The 21,054-nt window shown below is 36.1% G+C and overlaps 1 non-coding gene across 1 annotated transcript; it reads left to right on the plus strand.

Annotated features, from left to right (window-relative positions):
* Positions 1-17,944: 17,944 nt before the first annotated feature.
* On the plus strand, positions 17,945-18,020 carry TRNAS-AGA (transfer RNA serine (anticodon AGA)). The gene has a single exon. It is a non-coding gene; the product is annotated as a tRNA-Ser (tRNA).
* The last annotated feature ends 3,034 nt before the right edge of the window (positions 18,021-21,054 follow it).

The raw sequence follows: 21,054 nt of genomic DNA on the forward strand, positions 1-21,054 counted from the left end.
ATGACTTAACTTTAGCCTAAACCAGTGTCTTTGCTTAATGAATTGAATCATCAACGTATATCATACATGTCTAGTTGCACAGCATTGGTTTCTGTTCATCTTTGTTCTTTATGTCTCAAAGTGAGCTCTGTAAATTAATTCTTCAAATCTAATAATTTTTTTTGCATGTGTATTTTTTCATGTATTTAAATAAAAATTTAAAAAATATTAAGTGTATTCTTCTTGACCAGTATAACAATGTATAGCTATAAGATGTAATATTCTTTGTTGCAGCATCTTAGTTGTTCAGTGATTGCTTTCTCATATGTGCCTAGACTGGGAGCGGGGAGGGGGCACTACAGCAGAGCGAGTGACCCCTTACTCAAGCCAGTGACCTTGGGTTCAAGCCAGTGACCTTGGACTTCAAGCAAGTGACCTTTGGGCTCAAACCAGCGACCATGGGGTTATATCCATGATCCCACACTCAAGCCAGTGACCCCATACTCAAGCTAGTGAGCCTGCAGTCAAGCTGGTGAGCCCACATCAAGTCAGAGACCTCGGGGTTTTGAACCTGAGTCCTCTGCATCCCAGTTCAATGCTCTATCCATTGTGTCACTACCAGTGTCAAGCAAAAAAGTTTTTAATATAAGATAGTAAAACTATTGGTAAAATATTTACTATTTTTCTAAAAGTACAATCATATGTAGATGTTTGGTGCATAAACTGTATTTCTAAAACTTTCAACATAATGGCCAGGTTTCAGCACTGCCAGGCACCCAAGTTGGGCACTTATTGCAGACTATCCTTTAACATTAAATGTGAAACATTCAGAACACTTAAAATAGGGGTTAAATAAAAGTCACAGGAATTTCATCTGTACCAATATTTCCCTGTAACAATTACATTAGCTTCTAAACCCTCTTCTATATTAACGAGGTTTTAAAACGTACTTGGCCCTGGTCGGTTTGCACAGTGGTAGAGTGTTGGCCCAGTGAGCAGATGTCCTGGGTTAGATTTCCAGTCAGGGCACACAGGAGAAGCACCTATCTGCTTCTCCACCACACCCCCCTCTTGCTTCTCTCTCTGTTCCCCTCTCGCAGCCATGGCTCAATTGGAGCAAGTTGGCCCCAGGTGCTGAGGATGGCTCCATGGCCTGTGCCTCAGGCACTAAGAAGAGCTCAGTTGCTGAGCAATGAAGCAATACGCTGGGGGGCAGAGCATCACCCCTTAGTGGGTTTGCCAGATGAATCTGGGTTGGGACACGTGCAGGAGTCTGTCTCTACCTTCCCTCCTCTCAATGAATTAAAAAACAAACAACAACAACAACAAAAAAAAACACGTACTTCATAAATGCTCTTCATGTAGCTTGGCAGCTCATTCCTGTGAGAACCAGCTTTCAGTTTTCCTTTCTTTCCTTTACATTCAGTATTCACAGGAAAATAAACATATGGTTTTCCTTTCGTTCTCTTTTTCCTTTCTTATTTTTATTTCCTTTAGAATTCTGAGATTGCTGACTGACCCACAGCACAACTGTGTATCACACTGGCCAAAATTTTACCTTAAATGTTACAATCTAGAAATAGCTGGCTGATCAGAGTGGACTAGCCCCTGCTGGCGTATGAATACTTCTTCAGTTCAGTTTATTCTTTGGCAGCTGACACGTCCACTGATAGAGATTTCAAGACTAAGGCTATTTTGCAAGCATGTGAGTTTACAACTCTCTACTTTGGTTTTCTTTTAAGAAGCTCTAGTCTGAAATACAGTTTCTTCCTGCACGATTTGTAAGCTAGACCAAAAAACTAACTTGAATAGATAATGTAATTGATTAGTAAATTTATATAAGGTGCAGTTTTAAAAAAAAATCCAACAATTTGAGCATTTATGTTAATCTTATTACTTTTTAAAAAAAATATTTTTAAACTGATATTTTGATTCCTTCGTTTTGTTCTTGAGTAAGAGTTGCACCCATATGACATTTACTACTAGGTTAGGAGCTGACAAAGTGATTATATTTTTCAACACACTCTTAGATATCTGACTTAGGAAACACTTAAATTCTACTAATAAAGTAAATAATTTTTTTAAGTGTCCTTCAATTATGATGTAGGACTTAAATGAGAATATATTACCAGGGGGTATAAGTTGCACTTGATAAATGTCTCCTATGTACTAAAACTCATAAGAACTATGCTTTAGTCTGACCAGTGGTGGTGCAGTGGATAGAGCATTGGACTGGGACGTAGATGACCCAGGTTCGAGATCATGAGGTCACCAGCTTGAGCGCGGGTTCATCTGGTTTGAGTAGAGCTCACCAGCTTGGGCCCAAGGTCTCTGGCTTGAGCAAGGGGTTACTCGATCTGCTGTAGCCCCCGGTCAAGACACATAAGAGAAAGCAATCAATGAACAACTAAAGTGCCACAGCAAAAAATTGATGCTTCTCATCTCTTTTCCTTCCTGTCTGACCCTATCTATCCCTCTCTGACTGTCTCTCTGTCTCTGTCAAAAAAAAAAAAAAAAGAAAAAGAAAAAAAGAACTATGCTTTAAAATATAAGATTCTGCCTGACCAAGAAGTGGTGCAGCAGATAGAGCATCGGACTGGGACGCAGAGGACCCAGGTTCAAAACCCCGAGGTTGCCAGCTTGAACGCGGGCTCATCTGGCTTGAGCAAGGCTTACCAGCTGAGCCCAAGGCCACTGGCTTGAGCAAGGGGTCACTCGGTCTGCTGTAGCCCCAACCTGCCCGGTCAAGGCACATATGAGAAAGCAATCAATAAACAACTAAGGTGCCGCAATGAAGAATTGATACTTCTCATCTCTCCCCCTTACTGTCTGCCTATCCCTATCTGTCTCTTTCTCTGTCTCTCTCTGTCTCTGTCACAAAAAAATAAAATAAAATAAAATATAAGATTCCTTTTCAACTTAAAATCTGGGTCAGTAAAACTTAACATCAACCAAGATTCTAAAGTTGGAGGTATAGAAGGATAATTTTCTAAAGAGACCACATAGAAATTTTAAACAGATATATCATAATTGCCTGCCACAATAAATAAAAGTTGTATTTTGTTAACAAGACTCCTTGAAAGGACAAGGAGTAGAGGGTGGGGTATTGATTATCTTCCAAATGCCTAAAATCTTGATGACCTCTATAGAAACAGAAAACATATTAAACTCATTGTTTGACATCTCAGATGAACAATTTGAATATGGGATAACAAGAGAAAAGGGAGGTAGTACATTTCTGTCATCATTCCCTAAAAGAAGTAAAGCTGTCTTGAGCAGAGGGTCAGTCAGACATAGTAAGTGCATTTTCTTGAACTAGTATACTTCCTTTATACACTGTTCTTATTTACAGGCTTAGAAAGAATTAGCGTATAAATACATATCATTAAAAATAAAATATACAGACATCAGTGTCCATCCATTGTTATTGAACTAAATTCAAAATTTAAGAAAGCTTCATGCTCATCTAGAGGGAGAACGCACAGTGAATGTCTAGCAATCTTCCAACAGTACAACTCACAGATATCCAGCTTAAGATGTTTATTTCACAATCCACTTAAACTGATTTAGCAAACTTTCTCAGAATGATCTGTGCATTACAGTCAAAAACCTATTTCTCCATAATGACAAAATCAGAACAAATGTAAAAATGATTACCATTAACAAAAGGGATTTAATTAATATATAAAAAAGCCATGACAGATTAGTGCATTAGGGTCTAAAATTTATTATTTTTCTGGAAACCAGAAACATTCCTAAATGAGAATGAAATAAAGCATTTAATGATACAAAGCTAGATAAGCCAAGTATATATAATAATGGCAACAAGATAATTAATACCAAAGAAACATTTAATACCTTCAAATATGGAACAGTTAAATGAAGTCTAGCATAAATGTAATTGAAATATGAGGTAAAGAGGTGAGAGAAAAAAGCAGATAGAATATTAGAAGAATAACAGCAATTTTTCTATCTGTCATGTAAGAAGCTTAGAAGTCAACACCCCATTCTAAAAAAGTGAACAGTTAAACAAAATAAACAATATAGAACACAAGAATTGAGGTCACAGGGCAAACTGCTGCCTCAAAAACTGGCAGAGAGGCTGACCTGTGGTGGCGCAGTGGATAAAGCCTTGACCTGGAATGCTGAGGTCACTGGTTTGAAACCCTGGGCTTTCCCGGTCAAGGAACATATGGGAGTTGATGCTTCCTGATCCCCCGCCTCTCGCTCTCTCACTTCTCTCTAAAATGAATAAATAAAGTCTTTTAAAAAAAAAAAGAAAAAAACTGGCAGAGGAATGCAGGTGGATTGAGAGAATCATAATTTAGGAGACCAGAATGTCAGGAGCCAAAACCTTCCTGGGGCCTAGCATCAGAGAAGGGAACCTGAATTGTAACTGTAACTAAGACAAAAAGAGAGAAAACACTAACTACTAATATCAGAAATTAAAAAAGGGAATCACTACAGAGTCTGTTTGTACATTAAAATGGTAAAAAAAAAGAAAAAAGAAATAATATGAACAACTAAATGCCTATGAATAAGAAAACCTGGAAAAAATGGACCATTTCCTTGAAAGACACAATCTACTAAAATTTACTCAAGAAAAGGTAGACATGGGCCTATATATATTGAAAATATTGAATCAATAATTAATAACTTTCCAAAACAGAAAGCACCAGGTTCAGATGGGTTCACTGGTAAATTCCACCAAATATTTAAGGAAGTAATTTTTACCAATTCTCTACAATGTCATCCAGAATAACAGAAGCAGAGAGAATACTTTATAACTCATTATATGAAGCTAGCATTACTTTAACACCAAAACCAGACAACAACATTACAAAAAAGAAAAACTACAGACTAATATTTCAATAACATAGATGCAGAAATACTGAACAAAATATTAGCAACTAGAATTCAACAATCATGAAAAGAATTATATAAGACAACTGAGTAAAATTTACCCCAGGTATGCAAGGCTCACTTGACATTCAAAAATTAATTTATGTAATCTATCACCTCAACCACTAAAGAAAAAAACTTACATAATATATGAAGAGAAAGGGTTTGAAAAAAAATGAACATATATTCATGATAAAATCTCAGCAAAATAGGCATAAAGGACAACTTTCACAACATTGTAAAGAACATCAACAAAAAATCTATAGCTAAAACCACACTTAATGGTAAGACAGTCAAAGTTTTCCTTCCAAGATAGGAACAAACCAAGAATGTTCTTTCCAGCAGTATACTCAATTGTAAAGCTAATGAACTAAGAAAAAAAAGGAAATAAAAATATACTAATTAGGAAGAAATAAAACTGTCTTTATTTGCACATGGCATGACTGTCTATATTTAAAGAAAAGAAAAGACAAAACCTGAAATTAATAAGTGATTATAACAAGTTTGCAGGATATAAGATTAATCTATTGGTTAATCATTTCCCTATATATCAAAAGTTAAACAATGGAATTTGACATTTAAAATGTATTACGATTTATGTTAGAAACCCTGAAATATAATATTTAGGTGTGTACAAGAATTACATGAAAAAAACTACAAAACGCTGATGAAGGAAAGTACAGAAGAACTAAATAAATGGAGAGATATTCCATGCAATAGATAGAAAGAATCAACACTGTCAAGATGTCAGTTCTTCTCAAATTGATCTATATAGTCAACACAATTTCAATCAAAATGCCAGCAAGTTATTTTTTTGGATATTGACAAACTGATTTTTATTATTATTTAACGTTTATATATTGACCTTAGTGAGAGAAGAAGAGAGAGAGAGAGAGAGAGACAGAAATATTAATCTGTTCCTGTATGTGTCCTGACCAGCGATCAAACTGGCAACCTTTGTGCTTCAGGATGATATTCTAACCAACCGAGTTATCTGGCCAGGGTGATAAACTGACTTTAAATTTAAATGGAGAGGCAAAACATGAAAATAGCCAGCACAAATATACAGTGTGTCTGTAAAGTCATGGTGCACTTTTGACCGGTCACAGGAAAGCAACAAAAGATGATAGAAATGTGAAATCTGCACCAAATAAAAGGAAAATCCTCCCAGTTTCTGTAGGATGATGTGGCAGCATGTGTGCATGTGCAGATGATGATGTAACACCGTGTATACAGCAGAGCAGCCCATGGCCATGCCAGTCGAATTGTGGACAGTACAGAGGAAAGTTCAGTGTGTTCTGTGGCTCGCTAAATTTGAATCCGTGACCAAAGTGCAACGTGAATATCGGCACGTTTATAACAAAGCGCCACCACATAGGAATAACATTACTCAGTGGGATAAGCAGTTGAAGGAAACCGGCAGTTCGGTGGAGAAACCCCGTTCTGGTAGACCATCAGTCAGTGACGAGTCTGTAGAAGCTATACGGGATAGCTACCTAAGGAGCCCTAAAAAATCTATGCATGAGCCCACATCGAACTGCACTGAATAGGTATGAAACTGGGAGAGTTTTCCTTTTATTTGGTGCAGATTTCACATTTCTTTCGTCTTTTGTTGCTTTCCTGTGACCGGTCAAAAGTGCACCATGACTTTACGGACACACTGTAGAAGTAGAAAAACAAAATTGGAGGATAAAATACCCATCTTACTTCAAGATTTTTAAAAAAAGTTATAGTAATCAAGGAAGCCTAGAACTGTTCAAAGAATAGACAAATAGATCAGTGGGACAAAATAAATAGTGTAGAATCAAACTCACAAAAAATAGTGAACTGATTTTTTAACAAAGAAGCAAATGTAAAACAATCAAGTATAATTTTTCAGCAAATACTGCTGGAACAAGTGGATATTCACATGCAAAAGATACAGCCCATACAGTGCTTATAAAATTAACTAAAAAATAGATTATAGACCTAAGTGAAAAATGCAAAAGTACAAAACTTCTAGAAAATAAGATAAGAGAAAATCCAGTTGACCTTGAGTATGATGGTGTCTTTTCAGATATAATACCAGAAGCACAATCCATGAAAGAAAGAATTCATAACCTGAATTCTTTAAAATTAAAAATTTCTGGCCTGACAAGGCGGTGGCACAGTGGATAGAACGTTGGACTGTGATGTGGAGGACCCAGGCTTGAGACCCCGAGGTTGCCAGCTTGAGTGTGGGCTCATCTGGTTTGAGCAAGGCTAACCAGCTTGAGCCCAAGGTCGCTAGCTTGAGCAAGGGGTCACTTGGTCTGCTGTAGCCCCCCGGTCAAGGCACATATGAGAAATCAATCAATGAATAACTAAGGAGTAGCAACAAAGAATTGATGTTTCTCATCTCTCTCCCTTCCTGTCTGTCTGTCCTTATCTGTCCCGCTCTCTGACTCTCTCTGTCTCTGCCACAAAAAGAAAAAAAAATCTGCTCTGTGAAAGATTATAAAAAAGCAATGAGAAGAAAAGACTTAAGGTGGCAGAGAATATTTGCAAAAGAAATATTTGATAAAGAACTGTTATAAAAAACAAAACAAAAAACTCTTAAAATTCAACAATAAGAAAACAAACAACCTTAAAAATGGGAAAAATGCCCAAACAGAAAGCCCACCAAAAATGATATACAAATGGCAAGTAAACATGAATCACTGTTTAATATCATATGTCATTAGAGAAATGTAAGTTAAAACAACAATGATACCAGTACACATCTATTAGGATGGCCAAATCCAAAACACTTGAGAACTCCAAATGCTAAAGATTATATGGCGTAATGGGACTTTCATTCATTGCTGGTGGGAATATAAAATGGTATAACTACTCTGGAAGACAGTTTGGCAGTTTTCTATTAAACTAAATATACTTGTACTATATGATCAAGCAATCGTACTCCTAAATTAATTGAAAACTTAAATCCACACAAATACTTCCATACCTATGTTTATATCTGTTTTATTCATAATTGCCAAAACCTGCAGGCAACTGAAATGTTCTTCAGTGGTTGAATGGATAAATTGTGGTGTATCCAGACAATAAAATATCATTTAGTATCAAAAAGAAATAAACTGTAAAGCCATGAAAATACATAAAGGAAATCTCAATGTGTATTACTAAGTGAATGAAGCCAGTCTAAAAGTCTTCATATTGTATTATCTCAACTATAATACTCTGGGACCAGCAAACTAGAGATAATAAAAAATTCAATGACTGTCATGGCTAGAAGAAGGGAGGAAAGAATAGGCAGAACACAGAGAATTTTTAGGGCAGTGAAACTATTTTGTAATAAGATACAATAATTGCAGATATATGTCATCATACATTTGTCAAAACTCATAAAATGTATAACACCAAGAGTGACACAATGTAAATTATAGAAATGGGTAATACATGTGCTTATGTACATTCATCAATTATAACAGATGTAGCACTGTGGTTTAAGATGTCACTAGTGAGAAGATTGTGCATGTTTGGGAATAGAAAATATACTGGAATGCTCTGTAATTTCTGTTCAATTTTGCTGTAAACCTAAAACTATTCTAAAAATACAATGCTTACAAATGAAAAAGTACAAACCAATATATTTTATAATATGCAGACTACAAGCAGTTTAAAGACAAGGTAAACCACTCCTATAAATCTTAATCAAACTGCTAAAAGCAAAAAATAACGAGAAATTACTAAAAATAGTGCAAGCAGAAATAGTATACATTGATAAGAATGAACATGAAGAATAGCTTCTTTTTTTTTTTTTTTTTACCAGAAAGAGTGGAGGAAAGAATGTTTTTATTAAACAAAAGAAAAATCCTTAAAAGTTGAAAAATAATTTAAGATACACAAAAGCTCATAGAATTGGCAAACCACTACTAGAAATGTAAATAAAGTTTTTGGGCTGAAGAGAAATACAAACATAAATTGTAATTTGTAGGAAGAACACTGGAAATGGTAATTAGAGAACAAATGTAGAAGTCTATATGCTTTAATTTTTAAATTTATTAAAAACCACTTTAATTATTAAAGTAAAAAATAAAAAAAATTAAGCTTATAATACATGTAGAAATAAAATATGTGAGGAAGTACAATGGATAAAATAGAAAATGGAAGTATACTGTCAAGGTTCTTACACCATACATGATATGGTATGATATTATTTCAATACAAAGAGTATTAAGTTAAAGATGTCTATGTTGCCACAAAAGGTAAGAATTCCTTTTTATGTTTAATGGCTGCATGATGGACTGCAGATTATTATGTTAAGTAAAATAAGCCAGTCAGATAAAGATAAGTACCATTTGATTTCACTAATATGTGGAATGTAATGAACAAAGTAAACTAACAAGCAAAATAGACTCAGACTCAGATATAGAGAGCAGGCTGACAGCTATAGTGGGGGGGGGACTGTTTGAGGGAGATGAAGGGACAGAGCAAAAAAGAACCAACCCCCCCCCCAAACCAAACCAAACCAAACCTCATGGACAACAGTGTGATAATTGCCAGGAGGGTGGCAGGTGAAGAAGAGTATGAAGGCATCGATGGTGATGGACAGAGACTTAACTTGGGGAGAGAGGTGAACACACGACATAGTGTGTGGAGAGGTGTTGCAGACTTGGACACCAAATCTGTATAATAATGTTGACTGGTGTCACCCTAATAATTTCAATTAAAAACAATGAAAAAAAGAGATATATATGTAAATCTTTGAGAAAATCCTAATAAATAAAACAAAAAGACATGGGTAATGTGTCAAAAACAGAGACAGAATGAAACAATAAAAAAAGAAAGAAAGAAAGAAAGAAAGAAAGAAAGAAAGAAAGAAAGAAAGAAAGAAAGAAAGAAAGAAAGAAAGAAAAAAAAGAAAGAAAGAAAAAAAGAAGAAAAGAAAACATAAAATTATCTCATAGATTTAAATTTAGTCACATCTATAACTCCCTTTCTTCTTTCCTCCCAACTTCTTCCCTCCTTCTCTTCCTATTCTCTTCTTTCATTCCTGGCATTCTCTTATTTGATATCTTGTTTTCTTCTAATTAGCTTTTTAAAACTTACTTTATTTCTTTATTATCTTTCCTCCTTTTAAAATTTTAATTGTGTTACATATTTCTGGAAGGGTCATTTGTAATTTCCCTTCACTCACTCATCTTTATCTGAAATTACAGTCAATACACACTCAACAATCCTTCACTCTGCTCTGTCATTGTACTAGGTGCTGGAGCTACAGTAGATGATTTGGGAAGACATCTTGAGTCTCTTGAGTTCAGACAGATACAGGTTTCAAACTTGAAAAATAGTATGTAGTCTGTTATAATTTTTAGAGCTAATGAGCAACAGAGAAAGAACAAATTAAGGAAGTAAAGATGAGTTCTGTTATTGATGGTTGAACTTCAGCAACTACTGTACCTAACATTGTGGCAGAGAAGTATACAGACCATTGCATGTATTAAAATCTGAAACTCTGAGTCATTTAGTCTAAGGATGAATTTAATGTTTCACATATAGATGAGTATAGTTGCAACGATCCCTTAAGAAGGTTTCAAAACATATTATACATCACAAATTCATCAGAGAAACTGATAAAACTTTCCAGGATACACATAAAGTTTGTATACATTTTTTGGTAACTGAAGATTATTCTAAAATTTATCTTATTCTTGAGCCCATAAACCACTGAGATATTCTGAGAAAATTAAGTGGCATCAATAATAGAACCGAAAAATAATTCTAAAACAATATTTTTAGTAATAATTTACTTATTGCCATGTTTAGATATGATAAATATCTTTATGATACTTTTTGAACTTGTTTTAGTACCTTTAATGGCACTATAATTCTGTTTCTGGAATGAAAGGCCCTTCATTTACATTTTGTACTTGGCCATGCAAAATATATAGCTGATCTGAATGCCATGCTAAAAATCATTTTAAAAAATCATAGGCCCTGACTAGTTTGCTCAGTGGTAGAACATTGGCCCTGTGTGTGGATGTCCTGGGTTTGATTCCTAGTCAGGGCACACAGGAGAAGTGACTATCTGCTTCTCCACCCCTCCCCCTCTCCCTTCTCTCTCTCTCTCTCTTTCTCTCTTCTTCTTCTTCTTCTTCTTCTTCTTCTTCTTCTTCTTCTTCTTCTTCTTCTTCTTCTTCTTCTTCTTCTTCTTCTTCTTCTTCTTCTCCTCCTCCTCCTCCTCCTCCTCCTCCTCCTCCTCCTCCTCCTCCTCCTCTTCTTCTTCTTCTTCTTCTTCTTCTTCTTCTTCTTCTTCTTCTTCTTCTTCTTCTTCTTCTTCTTCTTCTTCTTCTTCTTCTCCCTCTCCCTCCTTCTCCTCCTCCTCCTCCTCCATCCCCTTCCCCTTCCCCTTCTCCTTCTTCTTCTCCCACAGCCATGGCTCCATTGCAGCAAGTTGACCTTGGGCACTGAGGATGGCTCCATGGCCTCACCTCAGGCATTAAAATACCTCTGTTACTAAGCAATAGATCAATGGTCCCAAATTGGTAAAACATTGCCCCATAAGGGGCTTGCTGGGTGAACCCTGGGGCACATGCGGGAGTATGTCTCTCTGCCTCCCCGCTTCTCATGTCAAAAAAATATAAACATAATAAATAAATAAATAAATAAATAAGAAAAAAATGATTTAAGGTTGCACTGCACTCCAACATTATTAATGATAAAAGAAGGTTGCTAATTTAATCATTTTTAAAGGTTTTATTTTTGAGAGATTTAAACTTATTGAAGAAGGTTGTGATTAATTATTACCCGTGGGAAAATAATTGCTCTTAAATTCTTTAAACACAGATGCTGGAATGTAAAGCATGAGACAAAAGGTTATAAAAGTAAGACAGGTTGCTGGGAAAATATATAGCTATAGCAACCTGTGCTGGCTTTTATGTGCTTACTTTGGCTTTTTAAATAGTAAGAGGGAAAATAGGTTTCAGAATATTTTAGGACTCCTGAGAAGTTACTGCTGTCACTGTTGAAGGCTTTAAATTTTTAAAAATATATCTAAAGTTAATATTTTCATTTACTCTGAATAGAGTCAGATAATATAACGACAGTTATGAGGAGTGGGAAGAATGAAAAAGCAGGAAGCAAGTGAAAAAGCTCCCTCTCTGTCCTCAAACCACTTCAGTGAATCATGACTGGATTGGTTTCTAGCAGTTTGAAGTGGAGGCATGAAGGATGAGCAAGATGCCTCCATGTCTCTCCACATAAGTGGCAGTTCCAGAAAAGTACCAGGGAGAATTCAAAAGGAACAGGTGAAGTGGGGGGACAGTATACATTTTTGGATCGCTTTTCTTTTGTTATCATCTACACTAGCAGCTGCAACTTTTATTAGAAGTCATTTGTGTCAGGTTTCTTCTAATATACAGATGCAAACAATATAAATTCCACAATGGCATACCTTAGGGGGTTTGAAGATTAATAAAAAACATAATGCCACTTGAGGGCAACAACTGATTATTAACATATAGATATTTAAAGCTAGAGAAAATTCTTTGAAACATATTTTTGTAAGAGGTAAGCTATTTTCCAGAAACACTGATTTTTCTGAACGTGTTCTCTTAGATCTGAATTTTAGGTAACTGGTTAAATGCAGTCACATAAAATGGACACGTCACAGAAATACTGTTTTCCTGAGGCCTGAGATTAAAATTTCTAGGCAGACACACTCTGTGCCTATGAAAAAAATAAGAGTAAAGCTGCTACTTGAAGGAGATTAAATTGCAAATGTAAAAAAAGGTCTTATAAGTTAAGTTTTTTCAGGCACTAAAATTGAAAATGATGAGTCTAATTTTGGTATGGGTGGTTGTTTTAAGAATAAATATTTTTTTAACCTGACCTATTCCAATCTCTGACAAATAATTTCTGAAGCAAATCCAAATCTATCAAACACCAGTATTTATCTACATTTATGTCAGCTTTGTCAAGGATTAATTGTCTAAACATTGAGGCATAGCATTTAGGAGCTTAAATCTTTTCTTATCCACAAACCATTAATGTAATGAATAGGAAGTAAGGTGAATTGTTCATTCTTTGTACATTTATCATGCCTTCCTGAGTGTCTTAAAAGTATTTTAAAATGCATTATTTCTTACATTTCTTACATTTAGTTGGAAAGCCTGCCAAAGGGGTTTTTGTTTTTTGTTTTTTTGATGGGAAGCTTTGTGTGGGGATAAGTAAAATTTTAAAGTAACATATCAAAAAGATATGTTTATTTGGTTTATTTGCCAGAGTGTTTTATGTGCAACCAGCCCTATATGTTGTAGTAATTAAGCCTGCATGCATGTGTTGAAATATTAAACTTTCTTTTACAGGATGCATACTTATTCTTAACATATTGTCATAATATGTTAAGAATATGTTAGTCACAGTTGTTTATTGTTAAAAACAGTTTTAACATAAATAATTTGGAGATTTCTTGGCTAAAAGATGAAGCAAGCCACACAAGAAAATCACATCAGTAAAATGGGGCTAATTGTGAGGTTCGAGAAATAACAGAAGATAAAAGAATTAATGTGTGACCCCCTCTGGGTGTACAAGGCTGATACTATATACCAGTCCTGAGTAAACACAACCTATAGGCCCGACACCCACTGTCAGATGAGTTTATGTCTCATTTGATGCAGTAATATAAGGTTATAGTAATTAAATGTGTAGAAATATAGAAAAATTTGGAAGATATATAAAAATAATTAAGATATAATATTAAAAGCAATTAAGGAAATTAAATAACGTTATGCCATCTGGGTAGAAATTAACATAGTGTGTACAGATATGATAAATAGACTCTGCCTTTCGCACAAGGCCCAGTTAGTGTTTAAGTTATACATAGATAAGAAGTGGCTTGATGTCATAACTGTGTGTTAACGTAAATAAGAAGCTTCCCTACGAACACCTTAAAAGTGGCTTGATATAACATTTCAAAAGATTAACAAAAAAGGGCTCCCTGTGAGGAACTCCCAAAAAAGTGGTTTGAGGTGGTAATCCTGTAGATTGACACCTGTCACCTGTTAGAAGGTGTTGGTCAGAAAAGGTACTAAAGATAAGCCCCCCACCCTCCACCCTGCTGTAGTAGTCGACCAGACTCCAAAGTTGAACGTGGAATGCTGCTCTGACCACAGCCTAGAGCAGTGGTAGTCAATCTGGTCCCTACAGCCCACTAGTGGGCGTTCCAGCTTTCATGGTGGGCAGTAGTGGAACAACCAAAGTATAAATAAAAAGATAGATTTAACTATAGTAAGTTGTTTTATAAAGATTTATTCTGCCAAACAGCAAAAATTTGACATAAAGTACTTGGTAAGTAATTATTATTATATGCTTTAAATTGCTGTAACTCTGCTTTATAAATTTTATAAAGTAAAGTTACTTCCCTACTTTATAAATCACCATTACTGTGGAACCAGTGGGCAGTTAGAAAATTTTACTACTAACAGAGATACAAAAGTGGGCAGTAGGTATAAAAATGTTGACTACCCCTGACCTAGAGGAACATGCTGACAACAGGGCCCCTTTAAGCTGTTTCCTGGCACGAAAGGATTTGTGAGTAATAAACTGCCTGTGTGATTCTTGCAACTAACTTGTGTGTTGGTTGTGTCTTTCCTCTGGTGGCAGTTGGTGTCTGCACTGATAAGTAGAAGCCTCATAGCTGCCTCAAAAGTAGTCTTGAAGAGGCTGCCAGCCTTGCTGGTAAGCAGGAGTGTCCCACTGCACGGGGAAGTCGAATCAGGGATGCCTGATTGAGGTAGAGCTTGGGCTTTACTGGAACAACTTCACATCCTTGAAAGAATAAAAAACTGGTCTCTTATCATGGCTTGAGGGTCAGACTTCCATCCTGTGATGTGTGGCTATGTCTTGTTTATGGAACGATGCGAATATAGTTACGTGGTATAAATTTCATTTGAGAAAGCCTATACTGAGGAAAAGCGTGAAAAGTTTTACTAAAAGCTTGAAATAAACATCATCATGTTACATAGTGAGTGAGAGGGGTCCTAAAATTATATTGAGGTCAATAAAACCTTTATCTTCCCCAGAAACTACAGGGACATTAACTATATTCATTTTAACATTCTTGCTTATCAGTTCTTTATAATAAAAACACTAATTGTTGTATTTTTACTATGTTTATTTTTGCCCAGATAATACCAGTTTGTGACTATAGGCATTATTTTTTATATTTATATTTTAATGGATATATATATAATTATATATATAATTCTCTATCCTTATTAGAAGAATAAATATGGAATTATTATTGAAAAGCAGATGCCTATGGTTCATCCCAGGGTATTCAAATAAATTAGGTCTAAAATGGGACCTCAAAATTCCAGATAAATCTGAAACACAAGGTTTGAAAAGCAAGTCTTTATACAACATTTTCTAGCTTTCTTTTAATATCTGTACCACTTACAGAATATAGACCAAGCTAAGACAACAAAAGGATCATAAACTACAGAGTGAAAACATGCCTAACTAATATTCAAGGTACACATCTACACCTGGAAATAATAATGAGGAAACTGTGCTTAAAATATACCCCCTCCTTCTCTCTCTCTCTCCTACTCTCTCAATAACAGCTGAAAACAATCCAAACATTCTAAATGTCCATTAACACAAAAATGAAAAACAACTTGTGGTACATATACACAATGGAATACTATTCAACCATAAAAGGAACAAAATCACCAATACATCTAACAACATGGATGGACATCTTAGACATAGTGCTGGAGCTAAACAAGCTGAATACAAAAGAGTACACATTGCTTAAGTCTATATATTATATTTGAAAAGAGGCTGCTACTAGAGTAGAGTGTTAAATAGACATTAATTTAGGTCAGTCTATGACAGGCTTATTGTTACTTAGTATTTTTTATTTATATAAAGTCACTTTATAATAAAGCGTTTTATGTTTCTTAATGTAAATTAATATTTATTAACATAACATCTGAGATTATTTCCTTAACATATTTGAAATATGCTCAAAATTAGAAATCACTTGCAGTTTGCACCTGGGGACCCATATTTCTTAGTAGATAAGTCAGTATTTATAAAGCCAGATATAATAGAAGTTTGCAGAAGAGCATCTTCTGGGTAAAAAATTGTTGGTGTCATTTCCAACACCAACTTTCCAATGTACTTTAAGACCTCGTGATTTCTCTCCAGTTTCCCCTGAGTTTGAAATTTTCTTTCCATATTTGGCTGACAGAAAAATTTTACCAGTTCTTTAAGGAGATGATACTTGATATTGGTTCTTCATTGACATGCTATCCATATTCATAAACTTTCCCTATTTTTTCAACTTTTTGCCCCAACCACATGCAAAGTTAATTATTCCCTCCATATATTCTAGTAGCTTTATTTATATCTTTATTTTATATACTATGATATAAATAGTTGTTACTAAGACCTCAGCTGTATGTTTAGTATATGCTCTAAAGTTGAAATAGTGTTAAATAAAATTTTATTTCTCTATTACTTATAGTATTATCTAGAAAGTAGATAATAAAGGTTGTGTTTTCTTTATTATTAATTACTAGTATAACCTGTTTCTTTCTTTAGTTTATAAAGAAAAGATACCTTTAGATACCTTACAAAAAGTTTCTTCTTCCAACAGTGTCTATTTCACAGGCTTGGATATAAAATTGTTATATTCTGTGGAGACAAACAGAGAAGAAAAAGCTGATTTTATAAATAATATTTTTTATTTTTCTTCATACAGTTATGTATTATTTCTTTGTAAACTAAATAAATGAATTCATAATAATAGTTATAGTATTATCATACATTATTATCATGAATGCATTTTATACATAAGTACCTAAAATCTGTGGAGCTAAGGCAGGAACTATTTCATGTTACTGATAAGAAAATTAAAGCTCTCATTCTGGCAGGGTAGTTCGGTAAAGCATTTTCCTGATAGTTCAAGGTTGGGGGCTTGATCCTCAGTCAGGTCACATGAATGCATAAATAAGTGGAAAGGCAAGTTCATGTTTCTCTCTCTCTCTCTCTCTCTTCCTCTCTTTGTAAAATCAATTAAAAAATTGTTTTAAAAAGAAAACTAAAATTCTCAAATTAAACTGACGTGAAACATTTACAAATGTTTGTGTGAATCCTACTTGACAACTACAAACAATTATCAGTCTAATTATTATTACTAATTCTCTATCTGTAACAGTTTAAACCAAAATAATGAGTCTACATGCAAATGACAACTGAATGCAAACTGTAATTTATTCTCCACATACAGGTTTTTCACTGAGATTGCAAGTTTTATTTAAAGCCAACATATATAAGCAATTTGATTCTTTAATTGTGAAGTAGAGTGAAAGTATTTGATAATATAAGCAAAAAGTAACTTATTCAAATATCTACATTTTATGCAAAAAGTAAAGCTATTAGTAACTTGAAAATTTGAAAGTCAGTATGAAATATAATCCTGCTTTGAATTTTAAAGGTAAAAAATATATAATCAGATCAACTATTTGAAGGACAATTAAAAACTGGTTATTCAATCTATTGTAATCTCTTTGTCCTTTTGTTCAAGAATGAGTCAATTCCTTTGTAATTGTTATGTAGCTAACACTTGTAGAGTTGTAGGATATTTAGAAATAGGAGACAAGAGTACAGCATTCAAATAAGTTACAATTCAGTAGATATTTGCAAAGTTAACTGTAGTGCAGGGTACAGTGAAATAAGAGCCTCAAATGAGAAATTAGTTCTAAAATAAAAGAATCTTTTCAGTCTGGAGGGATCAGGGAATGTTTCACTGAGAAAATGGCCTTTGAGTTGAGCCTTAATTGGGTATATGGGAACCATGCATTTGAAAATGCAAGCCCAGGACTGAATGATAAGGGAATACAGCTTAGGACTCAATGCAACAAGATACAAAACTAAAATGATTAATATAATAGGAAAAGAATCAATTTAGAAAGCATGTTTACATCCAGATTCCAAAATCTGGAGCAATTCACTTAATTTTTGATTATCAGTTCTTATCTAGGAAGAACACAGTATAATATATCCATAACATGATGAATAATAAATGCTTAAGGCCCTGGCCGGTTGGCTCAGCGGTAGAGCGTCGGCCTAGAGTGCGGAGGACCCGGGTTCGATTCCCGGCCAGGGCACATAGGAGAAGCGCCCATTTGCTTCTCCACCCCTCCGCCGCGCTTTCCTCTCTGTCTCTCTCTTCCCCTCCCGCAGCCAAGGCTCCATTGGAGCGAGGATGGCCCGGGCGCTGGGGATGGCTCTGTGGCCTCTGCCTCAGGCGCTAGAGTGGCTCTGGTCGCAACATGGCGACGCCCAGGATGGGCAGAGCATCGCCCCCCCTGGTGGGCAGAGCATCGCCCCATGGTGGGCGTGCCGGGTGGATCCCGGCCGGGCGCATGCGGGAGTCTGTCTGACTGTCTCTCCCTGTTTCCAGCTTCAGAAAAATGAAAAAAATAAATAAATAAAAAAAAATAAATGCTTAATAAAAGACAGGTCCCCTAAAGAGTGCATTCATATAGGCCAGTGGTCCTCAATCTTTTTGGGCCACGGACTGGTTTAATGTCAGAAAATATTTTCACAGACCAGCCTTTAGGGTGGAACAGATAAGTGTATAACGTGACCGAGACAAGCGTCAAGAGTGAGTCTTAGATGGATGTAACAGAGGGAATCTGGCCATTTTTAAAAAATAAAACATTGTTCAGACTTAAATATAAATAAAACGGAAATAACTTAAGTTATTTATTCTTTCTCTGCGGACCAGTACCAAATGGCCCACAGACCGTTACTGGTCCATGGCCAGGGGTTTGGGGACCACTGATATAGGCAATGATACTTTTCTTCCAGAAAAAGAGAGAACCAGCTGTACTGTGTCTTTGGTACCTCTCTCTTTACGTGATTTACGCCTCCTTCTCTGCACATCCTCATCTTTCTCTTCTCATTCTTTGCTTCCATCATTTCATGGCTTTTAAATCAAAGGCTCAATGTTAATCCTTTAGAGTCTCTCAACTGTGTTATTATTTAAAAATTATTTTTATCACAATAATAAGTAGAGAATTTCTGATTTCTCAACAAGTGTGTTTTCAAGCATCAACATATAGGTTAGTATTTGTTGATAATATGCAGCATTGTTTTAAAAAATTACATATTCATCTAAATAAAAAGAAAACAATGTGTCACATATTTCTTATCCAACCAGTCAGTACTTTTCAACTGGACAGTTAAATTCTCTTTTCTTAGGAGATTTTATTTGAAAACAACTTTCAATGTGCCACGAAGATAGAAAGACTTTCAAACTGACTGTGCAGCATAGAGGGATTGAATTAGATTTTTAAAAAGCTGCATGAAACATTTCATATGCATAAAAAATAGATACCCTTTTAAATTAAAGAAACACATTTTTGTCCTTGGATATTCTGGAGGACTTCAAGTGGAACAAAAGTTTACAAGAAAACCAATTTTTGCCTTTCCAAAATAGACTTATGGCACAGGCTCAAAGTTAACATTTTACATGAGTCCAATTTTAACATTTGCATATTTTACTTACTTGAAAGAATGGTTATCTTCAAACAACTAATTTATTGCACTCTACCTCAGATATTATACACAGATTAACTGGAATGAAATCCTTACAAATTTATACTCGATAACCTGAGTATGATTTAATTTGATACGCAAATTTTCTTTTGTTCTATAGTTATTGTGTTGTTTTTACCCCACAATATATGGCTAATAAATACAGTGGTACCTTGAGATACGAGAAGAACAACATACAAATTTTTTAAGATTTTTTTTTTTTTGTATTTTTCTGAAGCTGGAAACAGGGATAGACAGTCAGACAGACTCCCGCATGCACCCGACCAGGATCCACCTGACACACCCACCAGGGGGCGACGCTCTACCCACCAGGGGGGCAATGCTCTGCCCCTCCGGGGCGTCGCTCTGTCGCGACCAGAGCCACTCTAGCACCTGGGGCAGAGGCCAAGGAGCCATCCCCAGCGCCCGGGCCATCTTTGCTCCAATGGAGCCTTAGCTGCGGGAGGGGAAGAGAGAGACAGAGAGGAAGGACAGGGGGAGGGGTGGAGAAGCAGATGGGCGCTTCTCCTGTGTGCCCTAGCCAGGAATCAAACCTGGGACTTCTGCACGCCAGGCCAATGCTCTACCACTGAGCCAACCGGTCAGGGCCCACATTTTTTAAGATTTGAGCTGCGACTTGGTCAGTATTTTTGTTTGAGATCTGAGCAAAATTCTGAGATATCACACAAGTTGTGATTTGGGAAGCTGCGGCTAGTTGGCGTGTTGGTGCATGGGTCCAGTATCAGCAGCACAACACTAGCCTCTTGTTCTTTCTCATGTGTTACTCGCAGAATCAAGTCAAATCTTGTGCGCTGTACTCATTCTTGCATCATTTTTTCATTTTTTACTAACTTTTTTTTGTGTGCTATCATGGGGCCAAAGAAAGTGAATGTAAAGGTTAGTGGTGAAAAGAAGAAGAGGATGATGTCAATGTCGATAAAAGTAAAGAAAGAAATAATAGAAAAACATGAGCATGGTGTACAGTGATTGAACTGGCAAGGCTGTAAGACTGCAATACATCTATTATACATTTTGTATCATCCTTAAACAAAAGGATGCCATCAAAAGCACAAATCCAGCAAAAGGAACTACAATTTTGTCCCAATTAAGGACAAATATCCATGAAGAAATGGAGAAGCGGCCCTGGCCGGTTGGCTCAGTGGTAGAGCGTTGGCCTGGCGTGCAGAAGTCCCAGGTTTGATTCCCGGCCAGGGCACACAGGAGAAGCGCCCATCTGCTTCTCCACCCCTCCCCCTCTCCTTCCTCTCTGTCTCTCTCTTCCCCTCCCGCAGCCAAGGCTCCACTGGAGCAAAGATGGCCCGGGCACTGGAGATGGCTCCTCCGCCTCTGCCCCAGGTGCTAGAGTGGCTCTGGTCGCAACAGAGCGACGCCCCGGAGGGGCAGAGCATCGCCCCCTGGTGGGCGTGCCGGGTGGATCCCGGTCGGGCGCATGCGGGAGTCTGTCTGACTGTCTTTCCCCGTTTCTGGCTTCAGAAAAATACAGAAAAAAGAAAAGAAAAGAAAAGAAATGGAGAAGCTTCTGCTGGTGTAGGTGAAAGAGAAAGAGCTGACAGGAGATATAGTGATGGAGACTGTAAT

This window comes from Saccopteryx leptura, chromosome 1, assembly GCF_036850995.1.
Source record: "Saccopteryx leptura isolate mSacLep1 chromosome 1, mSacLep1_pri_phased_curated, whole genome shotgun sequence".
Lineage (NCBI taxonomy): Eukaryota > Metazoa > Chordata > Mammalia > Chiroptera > Emballonuridae > Saccopteryx > Saccopteryx leptura.